General features: G+C 38.6%; 1 long non-coding RNA gene and 1 other non-coding gene across 2 annotated transcripts in view; one reads left to right on the plus strand and one right to left on the minus strand.

The window, feature by feature from the left end:
* Positions 1-468: 468 nt before the first annotated feature.
* Positions 469-18,687, minus strand: part of LOC116080324 — a 113,705-nt gene continuing 95,486 nt past the window's right edge. The window contains exons 2-3 of the long non-coding RNA XR_004114397.1: positions 2,430-2,519; positions 469-582 (exon numbers count right to left, since the gene is read on the minus strand). This is a non-coding gene — a long non-coding RNA (uncharacterized LOC116080324). The remainder of the gene's footprint in view (positions 583-2,429; positions 2,520-18,687) is intronic.
* On the plus strand, positions 11,015-11,146 carry LOC116081331. Its single transcript, XR_004114828.1, has one exon. It is a non-coding gene; the product is annotated as a small nucleolar RNA SNORA17 (small nucleolar RNA).

An 18,687-nucleotide genomic window follows, 5' to 3' on the forward strand; every position in this document is an offset into this window, starting at 1 on the left:
TTTTGTTTTTATTTTTATTTTATTTTTTTTTTTCGGAGGGGAAACTGAGAAAGGAGATATCGTATGACATGTAAATAAAGAAAATATCTAATAAAAAAAAGAAAATATCTAATAAAAAAAGAAGAGGAAAGGAAAAAAGAAAAAGAAAGTTGAGAGATGAAAGAAATCCTGTAAGTAATTCAATCCGAAGTATCTCAGTGAATCAATTAGAGGAATTTCTATGACCAATCCCAGGCTTCCTATGCACCCTCCAGTGCATACATCCACACTCATTGTCTTTTAGAGGAAGAAGTTTCAACACTTTCAGGAAGTTAATGGTTGCAACCCTGATCAATGTTACATGCCCAGAAGAAATAGAAAAGAAATGTAGAAAAGGTGGCGCTAGCTGTGTGCCATGACACTGCTTACCTGGCGTTAGCTGTGTGCCATGACGCTGCTTACCTGGCCTGCTCTCTCCTCTGCTGTGGTCAGGAGGGTTTCTGCTGGCACTGGACGCTTGCTTCCCTGTGGATTAGCCCTTTGCTCATGTTATAGCCTTCATGTGGGTGCTACCTACGGCAGGCTTGAACTGCTGAGTGGTGACTGTGAGTTCAGACAATAAAAACAAAATGTACTTTTTTCAATACTGTATAAAAATAGTATTCTGATTACTTCCTCTTCAATAAAAAAGTCCAGATTTTTTAAAAAAAAAGAAAGAAAGAAAGAAAGTAACTTCATAATCACAATGAACTGGATATTTCCTAAATGTTCATTAACAGTATATTGGATCAGTCCATTGTACCATATCTGTACAATGAAATAAGCAAAATGAGACTGAATAACGTATAATTATATACAACAATATGGAGGACTGGTGAACAAATGGAGTGAAAAAGTATATATCCAGCTATTCTGTTATATACAGTAAAGTGTAAACAGTATAAGCAATAGAAACATCATGAGATAGATTTCAGGACAGCAGTTCCCCATGGCAAATGGTTAGCAACAGCAAAAGGAATGATAGATTTCTACTCTTCAGGTGAATTTCAGTTTCTTGATAATAATGTTGACTATGAGGAGTAAGTATGGTGTGTGAAAAAACCACCAAGATATATAATTACAACCTGTAAACTTAAGTTCTCCCTCTCTTAATGAGTGTTCATCTCTGTGAGTGTTTGTGTATTCACACATGCCTGTGCTAGCCCAGAGGGTAAACGACAGCATCACATTGTTCTCTATTTCTTTTAGCCAAGGTCTCTCCCTGAACTTAGAGCTCTTGTGTTCTTGACTAGACTACAAACTAAAGGGCCATAGTATCCTTCCCCTTTGCTTTACCTCAGAGGTGGAGATTACAGGTATGAGTGATGACATCAAGTTTGTTAAATGGGTAATGGCATCTTAACTTCTATCCTCACAATTACATAGCAAGTACTCTTGACCACTGAGCCATAATTCCAATTCTGTCATCTTTACACTATTAAAACTAGACTTTATTTTCAGTTCATAGAAAGAAAATTAATCTCAAGTAGACAAATTTCTCCCATATATATCTTAGGAATAGCATCTTCTATTTTCAACATCCCTAACCAGAATGGCAAATGTCTTACAAACTTATACTGACATGTCATTGTCTACCAAAACCCATTTGTTTTAGTTTTCCCAAGGAGTTTAGAGGTCAGGTGGATGGGGATGGGAACATCCACGTGGAGACAGAGAGGTAGGGAGGAGGATGTGAAGCAGTAGAAGGGTGGATGGGGTGGGGGAATAAAATATGGAGTGTAAAATTAATTAATTAATTAATTAATTTTAAAAAGAGAAAAAAGAAAACATTTCCAGTGCCCAATAAGGCCTCTTGCCAGTAATATCTCTGCTCTCTCTAAAAGCTGTCTCAATGGTTTTGCATGTTCAAGAGTGTTAAACCTTTGGGACCATATAGAACACATAACCTTCTCAAACTGGTTTTCTTTACTTGGACATCATACATTGATGTCTTCTCTCTGTGTCTTTTAATATTATTTACTATTTGCTTAGTTGTTTATTTGTTTGAAGTTTGTTTGGTTGCTGTGTGTGTGTGTGTGCATGTGTGTGTGTGTATGTATGTGTGTGCATGTGTGTGTGTGTATGTATGTGTGTGCATGTGCAAGTTTGTGTGCATGTGCAAGCTTGTATGTGTGTGCGTATGTGTGTGCATGTGTGTGTGTGTGTGCGTGTGTGTGTGTAGGTGCAGACATCACAGTGTGAATGGAGGAGTCAGAGAACACCTATCAGGAGTGTCTGGTCTGTTCTTGCATTTCACCATGTGGGTTCCAGGCATTGAACTCAGGACATCAGGTATAGTAGCAAGTACCTTCCCCTGCTGAGGCATCTTAGCAGTCTGGTAACTCACTTCTTTTAACATTACATTGTATTCAATTATTTTGGTTTTAATCTTTCGAGTTAGTTAAACTTACCCTTGGCTGATGCTGCGACTTTCTACTGGTGAATGAAAACTGCTGTTAATGCGGTCATGAGCAGGATCGGGTATGCACACAAATGTTCACCTTTGGAGTGAAATATGAAAGAATGTATTTAGTTTTCTAAGAAACAGTCAAACTACCTTCCAAAGGGACTACAGTTGCCTGGTGTTCCTACCAGTACTGGATGACAGTTGCTGCTCTGTTACACACTCCCCAGCCCTTGGTTTGGCCTTGGTTTTGCACATTGGAATTATTGTGAAGTAGCATCTTATTTTAGCTTGTATTTTCTTGCTGGTATACCATGGTTTATTTAAAACATAAATGCCTTCTTTAATGAGGTGTCCATTAAGGTATTTGGCCCATTTTTAAATTGGGTAAATTGTCTTATTTTTTTTAGTTTTAAAATTCTTTACATATTTTAGATAACAATCCTTTGCCAGTTGTCTTCTACAGATATTTTCTCCCAGTCTATGTCCTTGGGCTCTTAAATATAAGCAGTGACACACACACACACACACATGTATATATATATGCAGCATATATATATGTATCATATATATCACATGTAATGCACCACCCATTATATTTAGTTACATACTTTTGTAAGTATACATATCATAAAGTGTATCATTTAATTAATTTAATATATAGTTAGTAGCATTTGCTATTTATACACCACCAGGCAACAACCACCACTACAGGTCCTTCCTGTTCCCCCTTCTTCTATTTGTCGGGGATCCCTAATTCACTATACTGCCTATAAGAGGACCTACCTGATGTTAGTTCTTGGTGTATAGTCTCTTTTCAGTTAGGACAATGAGTTCATGGCTTAGCCATACAAATATTTTGTGTTACAATGAGGTTTCATTTGAAACCGAATACTATGTCATTGTGTGTCATCGGTTTTAAATATCTCATAAATTGCTATTACACCAAAGCCATTGAGGCAAATATCCTCAGCCAACTAGCTGATGATTTATGTGACAGAGTGTGCAAACTGGCCAAAATGGTGTACACGTCACCGCCATAATATTGTTTGGAAGAACTTAAAATGTTATGTGTGTTCTAAATTATCTCCCATCTTCACTTCCAACCTATTATATATAATCCAACAAAGAGTGGTTTTTTTTTTTAACCCAAAGGCTTCTGGGGAATGATAATATTAAAGCATGAATACTTTGGAGTAGGCTAAATCTCTTATGTTCTTTTATAAGAGGGGCCTCAATGTGAATGGAGTGGAAATATTACTGGTATATCTAGCCCCTGTTTGCACAAACACCAAGTGACTAAAGTAGAACTGCCATCCTCTTGATGATGAGAAAATAGAGGCTGAGGCTGGCTGAGCAGATGAAACCTAATGAACAACTAGCATGCAGAAAACTGGACTATGTTTCCAGAAGGAAAACTTTTCCTACCACATCATACTTCCTACCGAGAACTTTAAAGATTACAAGAATGATAGGAAAAAAGAAAGTGATGTGAAAGAAAATGTCTATGAACTTCCCAGTTTTATTCAAAGCTAGTCTAGATTACCGCCAACTCTACCAACTCCTCTGCTTCACTGGAGCTGGCTCCCAGTTCAAAATGATATGAAATATCTTAAAAGTAATTTAAATATTTACCTCATGCTGGAATAAAGCAGTCTAAATGAAAGGTTCACAGATAAAAATGAAGAAACTGACTGCTTTGTAACTACACAAGTGCAAAGGATCACAGAGCAGGAAGTGTCCAAGTACTTTGTCTGGGGAAAGCTTTCATCTCCACCTGTCATTATCTATAGTCTAGATTGATGTCATCTTTGTTATAGTCAAGAAGAAAAAGATAATACATGGCTTCTATTTGGAAAACTACTTCAGTGTTTGAATCCTGACTTTCAAGGTTTTGTCTTTGAGTTTAGTGCTTACTGAGCTAGTCTTTAAGAATATTTCCTGTAAACCAGGGCAGGGGAGAGATCTTAGACCATAAAGTACTTGCCAAACCAAAAGGAGTATCCAAGTTCAGATACCTAGCACCCATATAGAAAGCCAGGCATAGTATCACAGGCTTGGAATCCCAGCACTGGAGAGACAGAAATAAATGGACCCTAGTTTATTGGCTAGCTAGTAACCCCCAGGACCCACAGAGAGACTCTGTCTCAAAAAGCAAGGAGAACAACTCCTAAGCTATAATACCAACTATTGACCACTGTTTTCAAACATGTGCTCTCAAACATGCCTGAGTGCAGGCACATGCATGCATGTGTGCACAAACACACACACACACACACACACAGAGAGAGAGAGAGAGAGAGAGCGAGAGAGAGAGAGAGAGAAAGAGAGAGAGAGAATGTGTCTCAGAAACCAGAGATGCTAAGTAACCAAGATACTTCAAGTACTATAATATTCCCTTTGAGCTTTCTTTCCCCAGGTGAAATAAATTCAATTTCTTCTCTGCTATCTTCTAAAATAAAATTTTCTCTGAATTTAATAAGAAATGTCAAAACTCAGAAAAAGACCATTTATCTGAGGTCCTGCAGTGTGAAGTCATGATTTATAATTGTCAAGTACACCTGCCAATATCAAGCATAAACATGGAAGTAGTATTATGTTTTTCGTAGATATTAAATTGAAATGTCTTCAATTAGCCAATGGAAAGTGGCTCATATCTGTAATCCCAGAACATGGAAGACTGAAAGAGAAGGATTCTCACAAGTTCGAGGTTAGCCTGGACTAGAGAATGATACCATGTCTCAAAAATTAATTAATTAATTAATAACCTACACTAATGCTTGTTAAAATATGGGAAGACTTGGTTATATTATCTAGATCTCCTAGATGCCCAAAATTCACTACAACAGAACTCTAATTTTATAGACTGAATAACTTGGAAGAGAAGAAATATAGACAAAAAGGAGGAGAGAGAAAAAGCATATGAAATTAGATTAATATAGACATATCAGGAGACTAATATGAAAAACATGGTAAAATCATTAGGAATAACAAGCCTGAAAAACAGTCATATGCCTCTTAGAGGTGACCTCATGCTTAGCAGTGCTATTGATACGGAATTTGCATTGCACAGTTCACTCGTGCACAGTCTATAATTTAGAAGATCTTAGTAGACTTGTGCAATCATCACCATTATCTAATTTTAGAACAATTGATCACTGCACAAAGCAACTTCATACACTTAGCAGGTACTGCCATTCCCTCTTCCCAACCCCAGGAAATCATTAATCTGATTCTGTGTTTTGGTTGATTAGTTCATCCTAAACATTTCATATCAATGAAATTCAAAATGTTTTGTGACAGGCTTCTTTGTACTACAAGTTTTACATTGGAAGTTCATCTATGTTGTGACACTCTATTTTCATTTTTAAGATTTATTTTATTTCTCTTTCTCTGCATGTGTGCATGTATTTTGTGTGTGCTGTGTGTGCCATGTGCAGGCAGATGTTCACAGAGGCCAGAACTGGTTATCTGATCCCCTGAGCTGGGATCACAGGCAGCTGTGTGCTGCCCACCAAGGGTGTTGGAAAACAAGCTCCTGTCCTCTGCAATAACAGCAAATACTCAAAACCACTGAGCCGTCTCACCAATACTTTCTTTATGAATTTTACCAAATGGTATTCCTTTATTTTACTACATTGTAATTAGTTCTTCATTCATCTATTGGTAAATTGTTAGTTTGTTTCCTCTTTTTGTCTAATATAAGTAATACTGGTGTGAAAACGTATGTGTGAGTGTTTGTGTGAAATGTTCATTTTGTGTGTGTGTGTGTGTGTGTGTGTATACCATGCAATATTTAGAATGAAATTCGGGGGAATCCTATGATAATTCTATGCCTAACCTTTTGAGCAACTGAAACTCTTCACCAGAATGGCTGAACATGTTACAAACCAAGCAGAGTGTGAGTTCGGGCTTACTCATGTGCTCACTAACAATTGTGTCTGCCTCTTCTATTATAGCCCTTCAGTTGGTGTGAAGTAGAATTTCATTGTGGTTTTCACTTGTATTCCCCTGACGGCTAATGGTGCTAAGCATCTTTTCATGAGTTTTTTTTCATCATTTCCAGATTCCTTTGAAGAACTGCCTATTCAGATCCTTTGCCAAGTTTTTGATTGGGTTGCTTGTTGAGTTGTAAGAGTTCTTCATATACCGGACATGAAAGATCCTTTCCCATTAAATGACAGCTAGATATTCCCTCCCATTCTGCGGTCACCTTTTTGTTGGTTCCCTTTCAGCATAAAAGCCTTAACTGATGCTGAAGTTTAATTTACCAATACTCTGGTTTGTTATGATGCTTTCAATGTGATTCCTAAGAAGCCATAACCAATCCAATGTCACAGAGGTTTAGACTTGTTTTACTTTTAGATCTTACACTTGGGTCTGTTATCACTTATTTTTATAGTGTATATCACATTTTATGTGTGTTTAAATCTGTACTTTTCACATGAATATCAAGCTATACATGCACCATTTATTTTAAAATGATTATTTTTGCTCCATTGAATCAACTTGCTTTCTTTGTCAAAATTAAGTGAACAACACACTGCAATGGTTTTCTAGATGCTTAATTCTATTACTCTGATCTATATACAGTTCTCCTGTGTCAGTACCATCCTGGCTTGATTATTACCACTCAGTAGTGGGTTTAAAATAAGGGAAGATGAGAATTGTAAGCAAATATATTTTTCTCAAGAGTGTTTTACAAGTAGAGGGTTCTGACATTTCTATGTGAATTTTAGGATTAGTTTGTCAGTTTCCTAAGATAAAGCTGGATTTGATTTTTATGTTACATTTGTTGAATGTGTAAGAGTTAATGTGTAAGAGTTTAACATTGAGTATTTTTCCATAATGTAAAATTCTACAATTATAATTATTCAATAGACAGCTAGTTATTTCTAGACTTTAGGAGAAGTTGATGACATAATTGCATAAGTAGTCAATATCAGATGTATACACACGATTCGTAAAAGCAATTAACTGTCAAATGTAAGTATAGAAGAAAACAATTAGGATATTTAAAAATGCTATTTATCAATGGAAAAATTAGTGAGGCCCTCCAAGAGCATTAATGATATAAAGATTTAACTGGCTCTAAATATAAGAACACAATTGAAGGAGCCAAATTCATATGCTTTTAATTTAATATCTACAAAATATAAGCTCATGTCAACTACTTGAAGTTCAGTTCTTTTATTATTGGATTATGTGTGATATAATAATAAAGCTCCCTCAAATAGGACAATGCATGCATAATAATCTAGAATTACAAAGCCAATTTCCCCCAAAAATGCTATGTCAAGATTATTCCTACTGTGTGTGGCCATTTCAAATGTATTAAAAAATTACTGAAAATAACTGTAAGAGAACAATAGCAGCTGTGAACTCTGCAGAATATGTCTTTTTTTTTCCTGTGTCTCTTTGAAAAATAAGTCATATGTTGCCTTTGTTGTGGTCTAGTACTCTACAAAAGAGCAATCAAGTAATATTAGACCACACAATAGCTCAAGAAAATCTATCCCCCATTCTGCAACTTTCAAGAGCATTTTCTCTTGGCTTTGGGGATGAATAAATATGCTACAGTACTTGACCAAGCCATCTACCCTTAATAAAGTGTCCGATTAATTGTGAGCAAGCCCTTGCTATAGGAGTTTTTCAATTCCACTTGAAAAGAAAAAGAAATACTTTATTGAATAATCCTTATGGTTTGTGTTTTATTTCCTAAATATTTATATATTAGCTGCCAGAAGATCTTTAGCTGTGTTTAGCCTCTGATTATCCTTTGTAATGTAAACAGTCACTTTAAAGTTCTTCCCAAAAGCAACAAGTACTATATATTGAAAAGGTTAAAGGGAACTTGCCTATAATCCCTTTAGATATCCCATAAATGTTTAAATAATGGTCATTGTGTTCAGTAAAGATGTTTTTACAAAACAGTAATTATCCATTATATTTCTCAGTTATGAATGTTTGTTGTGTGGGCAGGACTTACAGAAGGTCATATTTTTGGTCTAGAAAGCAGTTAAGTATAAAACAGTAATGATAATCCTCGGTGCTAGGAAAGCAAGCATTGGCAAAGATGGGGTGATTATTTCCTTCTCAATGCAGCTCGCATTTCCTAGTTTTGGGGTACACTGGAAATTCAAGCCAAATGGAGAGAATGATTATTTTTATGTTCTTTATCTAATCAATATTTCAGTAGTCCTCTGACACCTTACTCTGTCAGCTGCAACTTAAGTTAATGTGTAAATTGAATGTAAAATCTGAAGCCCAGAATGTAATATATCTATACTGCTTATAATATGAATACTTGGTTTGGGGAATTGATAAATTTACCAGTATATAAATGGTTGTGTCCTAACAAACTAGAATGCTGTTATCCTCTTAATAGTTAAGTGATGGCAATTTTTAAAGTATTTTAGTTTCCTGCATTAGTTTGTCAACTCTAATTGTTTCTATGAATATTCAAATCATGTACAATCTTATCTGATTATTTGCATTGAAAACATGAATTAAAACACCTGAAAACTTCCTTGACTGTTACAAATTACTGTCTAGTGAAAGAGAGAAAATAAACATTTATCAAAGGCCGTCTTTCCTTACACATACTGTAGAACTAGCTGGATTCTTGCTGAGAGCAACTGAGTGTCAAGAATCAAGCATGATACCATCACAGTGGGAGTTAGTTTCAACACATGAATCTGAAGGGACACTAAAATTTATAAAGCATTATTATCTACACCAAGACATTGGTAAAGTAACATTTTGTTGAAAATTTTAAAGAAAAGATAAAAGAAAGGATTTAAACTACAATTTTCTACCACAGATTTTCTTTAACCAGTTTCCGTAAGATACACCTTTTCTAAATCACTCCTGTTTACTCTCTACCATCACAAACTACCCCACTTGGCTGAGTCTTTTCTCTTCCCAGCTTTCCCAGAATCTTCTTTTCCTTGCCCATATTAAATAGCTGAAGATTCCAGATTGTGTTAGGACCACATATCAGTTACTTACATATGCAAATCAAATACTCGACTCAAACAAGGGGGGAACATTTCACTTTGGCTCATAGACTCAGAGGTTTCAATCCGCCATGGCAGGGGAGCCATGGTAGCATTAATGATCCTAATGGCATGGGACCGAGGCAACCTGTGTTGCAGCAGACCAGGGCACAGAAAAAGAGGGACCAGAACCAGGAACTAGGCTATTGTCCCAATGGCTGTCTTCTAGGGACAACTTCAGCCGACCCCTATCTTATAAAGGTTCCACAGCCTCCCAATATGGCACCACCTTCTGTAGAGCAAGAGTTAAGTCAGGAGTCAGAGAGAAGACACATTTCGCATTTATACAGTTACAGATGGTTCCTGATATTTGGAAAAATGAAACTTTCTTATTTACAAGATCTACCTACCATGAAATAAAAAAGAAAATATAATGGTAGTCTTTGAATAAACTTGGCTAGTCAGACTCATTGCCCTTGAAAAATAACAATGACTGTTAGTACTACCTGTATGTTTATGCTATGCCTGCCTGTCTCTATAGCAACCCTAGCCATTTCCACCTTAGTCTGAGTATCACCCTTCACTTCAAGCCTTGACCTTCTGGTCTAATTTGAAAGAAACCTGGAGCTGACTCTGTTTCTGAAAAAAAAAAATCCAGTAACAATTGGTACAGCTCTATTTGGCATTTGTAGGCACTTGGCAGTATATTGTGTACTTTACAAATAATCACATTTAAACCTCCAAGTCTTAGAAGTGAACACTGTTTTCCACATCTGCTTCTTGGCTTCCCTTTGTCACGACAAAAGAGTTTTCAGCTCAGTGTTCATATCCTCATGGTAGGAGAGGGCATTGTACTCTCCCAAGAGTCCAGAATGTGCTGATGAACAGCGTGATCTCAGCTCCAAATGGTTTGAGGAGACAAAGAAAGTCATTATGCCATACTGACATCTAATGCATTATACTTTCCACTGTGGTCAATAACTCCAAATTATGCCACCTGCATAATCTTCATCGTGACCCTGAGGAGCAAATACTGTTTATGATATGTCATTATTGCAAGACTAGGGATCCAACTTACATCCTCACACATGCTAGGTAAACACCCTATCCCCAAGCTATATCCCCATCTCTGACTTCTTTTTTGAAGAGGAAGAAAATGGACCCAACTAGAGAGAAAGCTGTTAAAAAAATCTGCTAACAAATGACCTGCATATGAGTTAACTGGGCTCTTATCATCTCCCTCATGCACACTTTATGTCATTGGAACAATACCATGGATATACACTCTTACGTACATCACACACACCTTATATGTATGTGTTGGCAAACATGTATGTATGTGTACATATATTCATGTGATTGTGTCTCTTAGAGAAATGAAGCAACTATCTTTGAAGTATTAATTATTTAAGGAAAAGACTAAAAAAGTGAACAATAGTTGGTACTCCAAAACTGAAAAGAAATAATTATTATGGTAAATTGATTCTGAAATCTATATTCATAATTAAATTTTAGTTTTATCTTTTAAAATTCATATATTTATAAGCTACAGGAATGTACTTTGAGATTGAATGTCATTTACAAAATGCAATCCCCTGCTCTTAGAGGTGTTGCAGGTGTGACTGCTGTGTCACATGTGTGTCAGTAGGTGGCAGAAAGGAGAGACACTATGTTTCTGCTCAGTGTTCTGACCTATGAACATCTAAATGATTAGTGGCCTAACAATCCTTGAAAAAAAAAGAAGACCTGAAATAACCATCAGTCCAATGCCAGTCAGGACTTCCAGGTGTGTGAACACACTGAGTTTGAAGATGACCATTGGAAGGAGCCACCCAGGAGGGCCAGGAGAGTAGTGAACCCTTGATAACCAGCGCCATGGGACCTGGACAGGAAGCTAGCCTAAGATGACCATTAGTGTAGTGCTATGCAGGCAGGCCATGCCTGAGATCATTCCTGCCTGGTGCTATAATGTGGAAGAAGGCATAGTACTCCTGAGTCCGATTCTAAGATGACCACAGATACTCAGAGACCCTGGGTGCCGCTACATAGAAGAAATAAGTGGTGGAGCAATGGAGCAATGGAAGAGAAAGAGAAACAGAAGGATGTGGGCACAATGTAGAGGCAGACCAGGAGACTTGAGAGTAGTGAGGAACACTAGTGAGCCTGACTGAGTAGCCAGTGGTGCCACCTGGCACCATGGTGGGATCTGGCTTGTGCTGCCACCAAAAGCCATATCAGTGTTCTGTGGCCTTGTAGCAGCAGAGGTCTATTACCACCAAAGGTCAGGCAGATGGCCCTGTTGACATCTGAGGACTGTGCAGAATTAGCTCCACCCTTCAACTGGGCATCATGGAAAAACAGGCCCTAGGGACATGAAAGCAGGAGAGCTAACCCTGCCTCTAGCCAGCAGCAGAACTCAGGAGAGTAGACTTGCACATTGTAGGAATTGCTGGTGAACCAGATCCAAGGATGAGAGCAGGGGAGAGCTGGCCCTATCCTCTCTCCCATGTGGCGACATGGATGAGAGAAATACCCTCCTCCTCTTCCTCCTCTACCTCCTCTTCCTCCCGCTTCACCCCTCACCATCTGTGGCAGGTGGGACACCTGGCCTCGGGGTCTTGAGAACAGGCAAAAAGGTCCTGCCTCTCACCAGTTGCAGCTCTCGGGGCAGTAAGCCCAGCACCTTGCCGGGAAGCACAGTAGAGCTGACCCTGGTGTCAGGGATGAAGACAAACTGGCCCTGAGGGCATGAGCATGGGAGAGCTGGCTATGCCACTTGTCTGCCATGAGGTGACTGGTGAGGGATTCTCCCCTCTTGATGCTTGCCACCTATAGCAGTCAGGAGAGCTGGCTCTGAGGTTATCAGAGCTGGAGAACTGGCCCTGCTCCTCATCTTCTGCAGCGCTCAGGAGAGCAAGCTCTGCACCTCACCTGGGCAGCACAGTGAAGCTGACCCTAGATATGGGTGTTGTAGATAAGATGGCCTGAGTGTCTAAGCATATGAGGGCCAGCTCTGATGAGGGTGAGGTGCCTTCCTTCCCTCCCTGGGAGAGTTGGTCCCAGGTCATGAAAGTGGAACTACTTGCTATGTCCTCACCAGCTACACTTGGGAGAGCAGGATCTGCACCTCACCTGGGCAGCCAGATAGAGCTGGTCCTATTTGGACCTGAGAGTTTGCTGGTGGGTGTGAAAGCTGGGTGCCAGGCTTATCAGGTCAGACACCTCTAAGGCCCAGATTCAGGACACTGAATTTGCCCACCCCAACATCTACCTTATTAATGAACTACTGGAGTGTATGAAGAGGCAGGGCCTATAGATCTAAAACTACAGGATCTTCATGTCACAGAGAAACAACAGATGATCTAAGAGGAGTGCCAGTGAGATTCCAGTACTGATAGAGGAGCAGAACCCAGAGACCCTGTACCAGACCAATGAGTCATTGCAATGAACATTTGCGAGTAAAGAAATGTAGGCAAAGGGGTGTACTGTGGGATACACTGTGACACACTAGTTTCCACAACAAAAATTTTTTTCTCTATTGATGGGGAGATCGCAAGGGTGGAGGAGAGGTATGAGTGGGATTGGCGTGCTTGATATGAAATTCACAAAGGACCACCTAAAGAATAAAAATTGCAATCTCATTTAACTTATATATGGGCATTGAAACTGTGATCACCACAATGTTTCCGGAGATGATGGCATCTAAAATTCTTCTTAATATACCTCTTAATATTAAATACTGTTCAGAGGAAGAAAAATAGGAAAATAGCTAGAAAATGAACATGTAAGGAAAGAATGGTTGCATGGTAAGATGACTGAATTTCAGTCACTCTAACATGTTGTATTGCCAAGGAAATATGAACTAGGAAATATAAATAATACTAAAATAACTCCTAAGGAAATTGTAACAATCACATCAATAGCTAATATTTAACACATGCAATAGGTCAAGAGATTTGTGCATATTTTTCAGATTTCTTTTTATTTCCTACAATTATATTTATGTGAGACTGTTATGTGCATATAAGTGCAGATGCTTCTAAAGGCCAGAGGTGTCAGATACCCCTCAAGTTGGAGTTACAGGCAGTTGGGAATTATGTGATATGAATACTGAACTCAGATCCTCTAGAAGAGCAGTACATGTTCTCAACCAATAAGCTCGCTCTCTCTAACCCATATATAAGCACTATTATATTCAATACTCTTGTGACTCCGTGAGATATAATTATCGCCTGCACTTCACAGGGAGGCCAGTGAGATTTAGGAAGTTATGAGACTATCTCAGAGTTGTGAGTTTATTAGTAAGTGGTTTGAGTCAAAATTTCTCATATGTAGCTACCAATAGCATCACTTTCTCAAGTATAAGAGGAAGAAAGATTAGATTGAAAAAAGTGAAACACTGAGCTACCAATCTTCATGAATTTACAAAGCAAAATAAATTATAGTATTTTCAAGCTACAACTTTTTTTTTAAATCAGAGTAATTTCACAAGCAAGGCATGGGAGTGCATGCCTGTAATAGGGGCATTTAGGAAGTGGAGGCAGAAAGATCAGAAGTTCAAGTACACTTAGCTAGGTAGTAAATCTAAAGCTATTTTTCTCAAAATAAATAAATAAATTCATGGCAACTCATACATCTAAAAATTAGGAAGTCAGAACAATGTCTTAGTAAAAAAATAGTAATTATCAATTATTCAATTATCAATTAAGTAATATGAATAGTATAACAAATTTGTTTAACTTGGTTCTTCCTCTCCAATAGGAAAGATGAACTTGGAGGACGAGAAACATCCTGAAAGGGAGGTAAACAGTGTCATCCTAAAGACAATGCAAAGACCTCTCACTGAGAGCAGAGGAAAGTTCAGAAGCCATCAAAGCCTGAAATATTCAGGAAAGCATTTGAATTGATTGCTTGAGGTGAGACTTGGAAAATAATTTCCTGGCTCATCTCAGAAAGAACAGTGGAGTATCCAACAGTGTGATCTCAATCATGTCAAGAGGCTTGCAGAGAGCCATATAACAAGTCCCTTGCTTCCCAAGCCTTGCCCTCAGGTCTTACTATTCACATCACAGTTCCTGGATGCCAAGGTGCACCATCGTGGAACTGCGCAATCATGGCTAAGTGGTACCCACATTGAAGGGAGTCTGTTTTATCCTTGCTCAGGTCTTCCTACGGAGTGTTGTATGGGAATTACATCCTGCATGGCAATTGCATTCAGCCCATCAGCTGATTACAGGCGTCTCTCCTAGAAAATCTTCAATTCTGATATACCCCACTCTATTACCCAACTCTGAGGCAATGAAAGATTCATGAAGACAAGGATACCACAGAGGTGGGAAATGTGAAATACCCATGAGGAGATGAGATTGTTTTTAATTCCTTTCTCAATCACAGTTTATTCTGTACAGTAGAAGGTGGCAAGCTATATGCATGATAAAAAACATATCTTTATGAACTTAGGCACCTTGTACCATAGTTACTATCACTACAGAAAGGGACAGAGCATTGTGTAACTTAAGTCCAATGAGAAGCAGATAGCATACCCCTCTTCCTAAATAAAAAACATGTATTTACTTCCAAAATACATAACTAAAGTGCTATGAAAATATTGGATCTTCATACAGAACACTTATTTTATTTTATTATATATGTAAATGTGTATTGTGTGCATGGTGTGTATCTCTCTCTCCCTCTCTCTCTCCATGCCTGTATGTGTGTGCATGTGTGTGTGTGCGCGTGCGCGCGCACGTGCACGCGCGCGCGCGCGCGTGTGTGTGTGTGTGTGTGTGTGTGTGTGTGTGTGTGTGTGTGTGTGTGCATGCTCAGGTTTGTGCAAATGCACATATCGGTGCCTGTATGTGATAGCCCAAGGTTGGTGTCTGGTGCTTTCCTCTGTTGAATTCTACCTTGTGCACTAAAATAGGGTCTCTTGTTGTATCTGGAGCTCATCATTTTGGCTAGTCTGGCTAGCCAGCTTGCTCAAGGGGTCACCTGTGTCTCCTTTCTACAGACTGGGGATTACAGGTAGGCTGTCACATCCACAGGGCTTTTACTAGGTTTTGGGGATCTGAACATTAGTCTTCACACTACTGCAGTGAGAACTCTACTTGCTGAGTCATTTCCCCAGCCTTCCCACTACAAGCCAGAATTAATACAAATGCAAATCACAAGTACTCTCATATGTTTGTTGGATTTAATGTGAAAGCCTTCATTTTTCATAAACTAGATTTATTTCATAATTAGGGTTGGTATAAGGATATAAATTGCCCATCTACATAAAATGTAAACATGGAAAATTCCCTGGAGTTTAAAGATTTTTTTTTTCAGAACCACATTGTGAGCCAACCTTTTTGTTTTTCCCAGAAAAAAATAGCTATTCCTTTAAGAAAATCAATACTCTGAGCTCCTGGAGGTTATGTACTGATCTCTACACTAAAGCTTTTCTAGGAGATTTTCCATGGAAGCTTTAATTTATTTGATTGCCTTTTCTCACCCACATGCATAACTTCTCAGTAACTCATATTTCTAGCATCTGGGTGTAACTGGCATAGGATGATAGCCTTTGTTAACTCAGTACACCATTATAAAGTCATCAGTGTTAATAATGATGAGCAGAGGCATCAGGTAAGATGTACAGGAGAGCTCCTCTCATGTTCTGGCACAGGAAGTACAGGAAGCAAAGTGGTTTAGAAAAATCATTTGTGTTAAGAACTAAGCATTTTAAGCCACATTTTTTCCAAAACTAAGGGCTGAGATAAATATACAGTTTGTCAAAACAATATAGTCATTCAGACCACAGTTATGAGCAATGTTCCTGGGTCATGTTGGGTATCAGGACCATATTGGAATAAAGGACCAGAAACTTTTCACATTTCAGTATCAAGATGATTTGTTCAGGCCTGGACTCAAGAACCAAGGCAAGTTCTGGAAAAAGTGGGCCACTATTAGTTTTCTGTCTCTTGCTTTGATAACAATGTTCTGACAAAAGGCAGCTTTAGGATAAAACTGGCTTATTTTATTTAGTAGAATAGAATTGGGGATTTCCCTAGGTTCATGATCCATCTAGTATTAGGTTCTTGACCACCCAAGCAGTGTCATGTATGGGTTCCATCTCATGGAATGGGCCTTAGATCCAATTAGAGAGTGGTTGATTGGATACAACTTTTATGCCACCCTGCCACCAGCACACCATGCACACAGGTCACCATTATAGATCACAGAGTTTGGAACTAGCTTGGTGCTTAGCCTTCTTCTCTCATACCATGCAGTGCACCTTTTAGTACCAAGAACACTAGTAGGGTTAGAGGTTTCAGTTGTGGCTAGAGAGGTCTAGTTTAGGTTTTGTTTGCCCCATTATTTGATGAATCCATTTGTTCTTCTAAAGGAACATGGCAATAAAATGCCTCCTGTTGACACTCTACTATATCCATAGACCAGTTCTTGCTCAGCCATTATTAGAGAATCTTCCTCCTACAGTAGGTGGAAACTAACAATGACCCACCCCTAGATAATGTACAATGATGAGAGACCATGCAACATTCAGTCCTACATGAGATATCTTCATTAAAGTCCTCCCCTCCAGGCTCAGGAAAATATACAGAAGAGGCAGAAGAAGTGTAAAACCCAGTGAATACAGCAGATACCAAGAACACAGTACCTTCCAGATCCAACAGGATTAATTAATGTACATATGAATTCAAAGATACTGTGTCAGCATGAACAGGGTCTGCACGGATCTAAGCCAGATAGTGTCCCAATCTTTGAGAAAGTGAGCATAAGCTCCCATCCCTAACTCAGAAGCTATCATCATAAGCGAAATCCCCCACTCCAGTGGAGTTTAACTGGGTACACAAACCATAGTTCAGGGAGGCCCCATGCCCAAGAGTAAATGGCCAACATCTGCTCATCAAAACCAATTCCATGGCATTTTGGAAATGTTTTATCTTATAATAATAAGGTATTTTTACCTTTCTTTTCTTTTCTTCCTGCATTATGGTTTCCAGTTTTGTTTTATGGGCTGGTGTGTGTGTGTGTGTGTGTGTGTGTGTGTGTGTGTGTGTGTGTGTGTGTGTCTGCATGTGTATGCAGTGTATATATACATCTTCTATGTATTCATTCTTTGTTTTTGATTTCTCTTTTTGTCTATCTGTTTGCTTGGTTTTATTTTGATTTGTTTGTTGAACTGTTTGTTTTCTAAAAAATAAGAAGGAATAAGAAGGAATAGAATTGTGTGGGTGAGGAGGTATAGAGGATCTGGAAGAAGATGAGAATGGGAGGAGGAAAGAAGTTTTATTTGTTTGTTTGTTGAACTGTTTGTTTTCAAAAGACAGAAAGAAGGAAGGAATAAAATTCTGTGGGTGAAGATGTAGAGAGGATCTGGAAGAAGATGACAGAAGGAGGAAATGAGAAAGGAAAGAGAAAACTATGATCAGAGTATACTGGAAGAACAATTCTTTTCAATAAAAGTGTTTATTCCATGCACAGATTACAATCCATCATTAAAGAGGTGAGGGCAGAAGCTGGATGCAGACATTATGGAGAAATCTGCTTGCCAGCTCATATTTAACTAGCATTTTCTCTACCTGCCCAGGAAATTTTCCAGCCCACAGTTTGTTGGGCCCTGCTAAATCAACTAATAATCAAAACAACGCCCAAACCCCTGGCATGCCACAGGCTCTTCTGAGCAGTCTTCTCAGTTGAAACTCCCCTCTTAAGTGACTGAAGGCTATGTTAACTTGGCCAGGGGTGAAGTTAACTTCACCCTCTTCAAATTGACACACAAACTCATCATTTTCTTTTTTTTCTTTTTTTTTCTTATTAGATATTTTCTTTATTTACATGTAAATTTCTCCATTTCTAGTTTCCCCTCCAAAAAACAAAGAAACAAACAAAAACAACAAAAACAAACCCCTGTTGCCTCCCCCCTCCCCATGCCTGCCACCCCACCCTCTCCCACTTATTGGCCCTGGCATTACCCTACACTGGGGCACAGAACTTTCACAGGGCCGAGCTCTTCTCCTCCTATTGATGATCAAATTGCAATCCTCTACTATACACATGCTGCCAGAACAATCAGAACCCTCCATTTGCAGTCCCTGGTTGGTGGTTGAGACCCTGAGAGCTCTGGGGTACTAGTTAGTTCATAGTTGTTTGTTCTAATGGGCTCATTGGTCCTCAGCTCCATTGGTCCTTTCTCTAGCTCCTTCACTGGGAACCCTGTACTCAGATCAATAGATGTCTGTGAGCCTCTACATCTGTATTAGTCAG

This window comes from Mastomys coucha, unplaced genomic scaffold (assembly GCF_008632895.1).
Source record: "Mastomys coucha isolate ucsf_1 unplaced genomic scaffold, UCSF_Mcou_1 pScaffold6, whole genome shotgun sequence".
NCBI classification, from domain to species: Eukaryota; Metazoa; Chordata; class Mammalia; order Rodentia; family Muridae; genus Mastomys; species Mastomys coucha.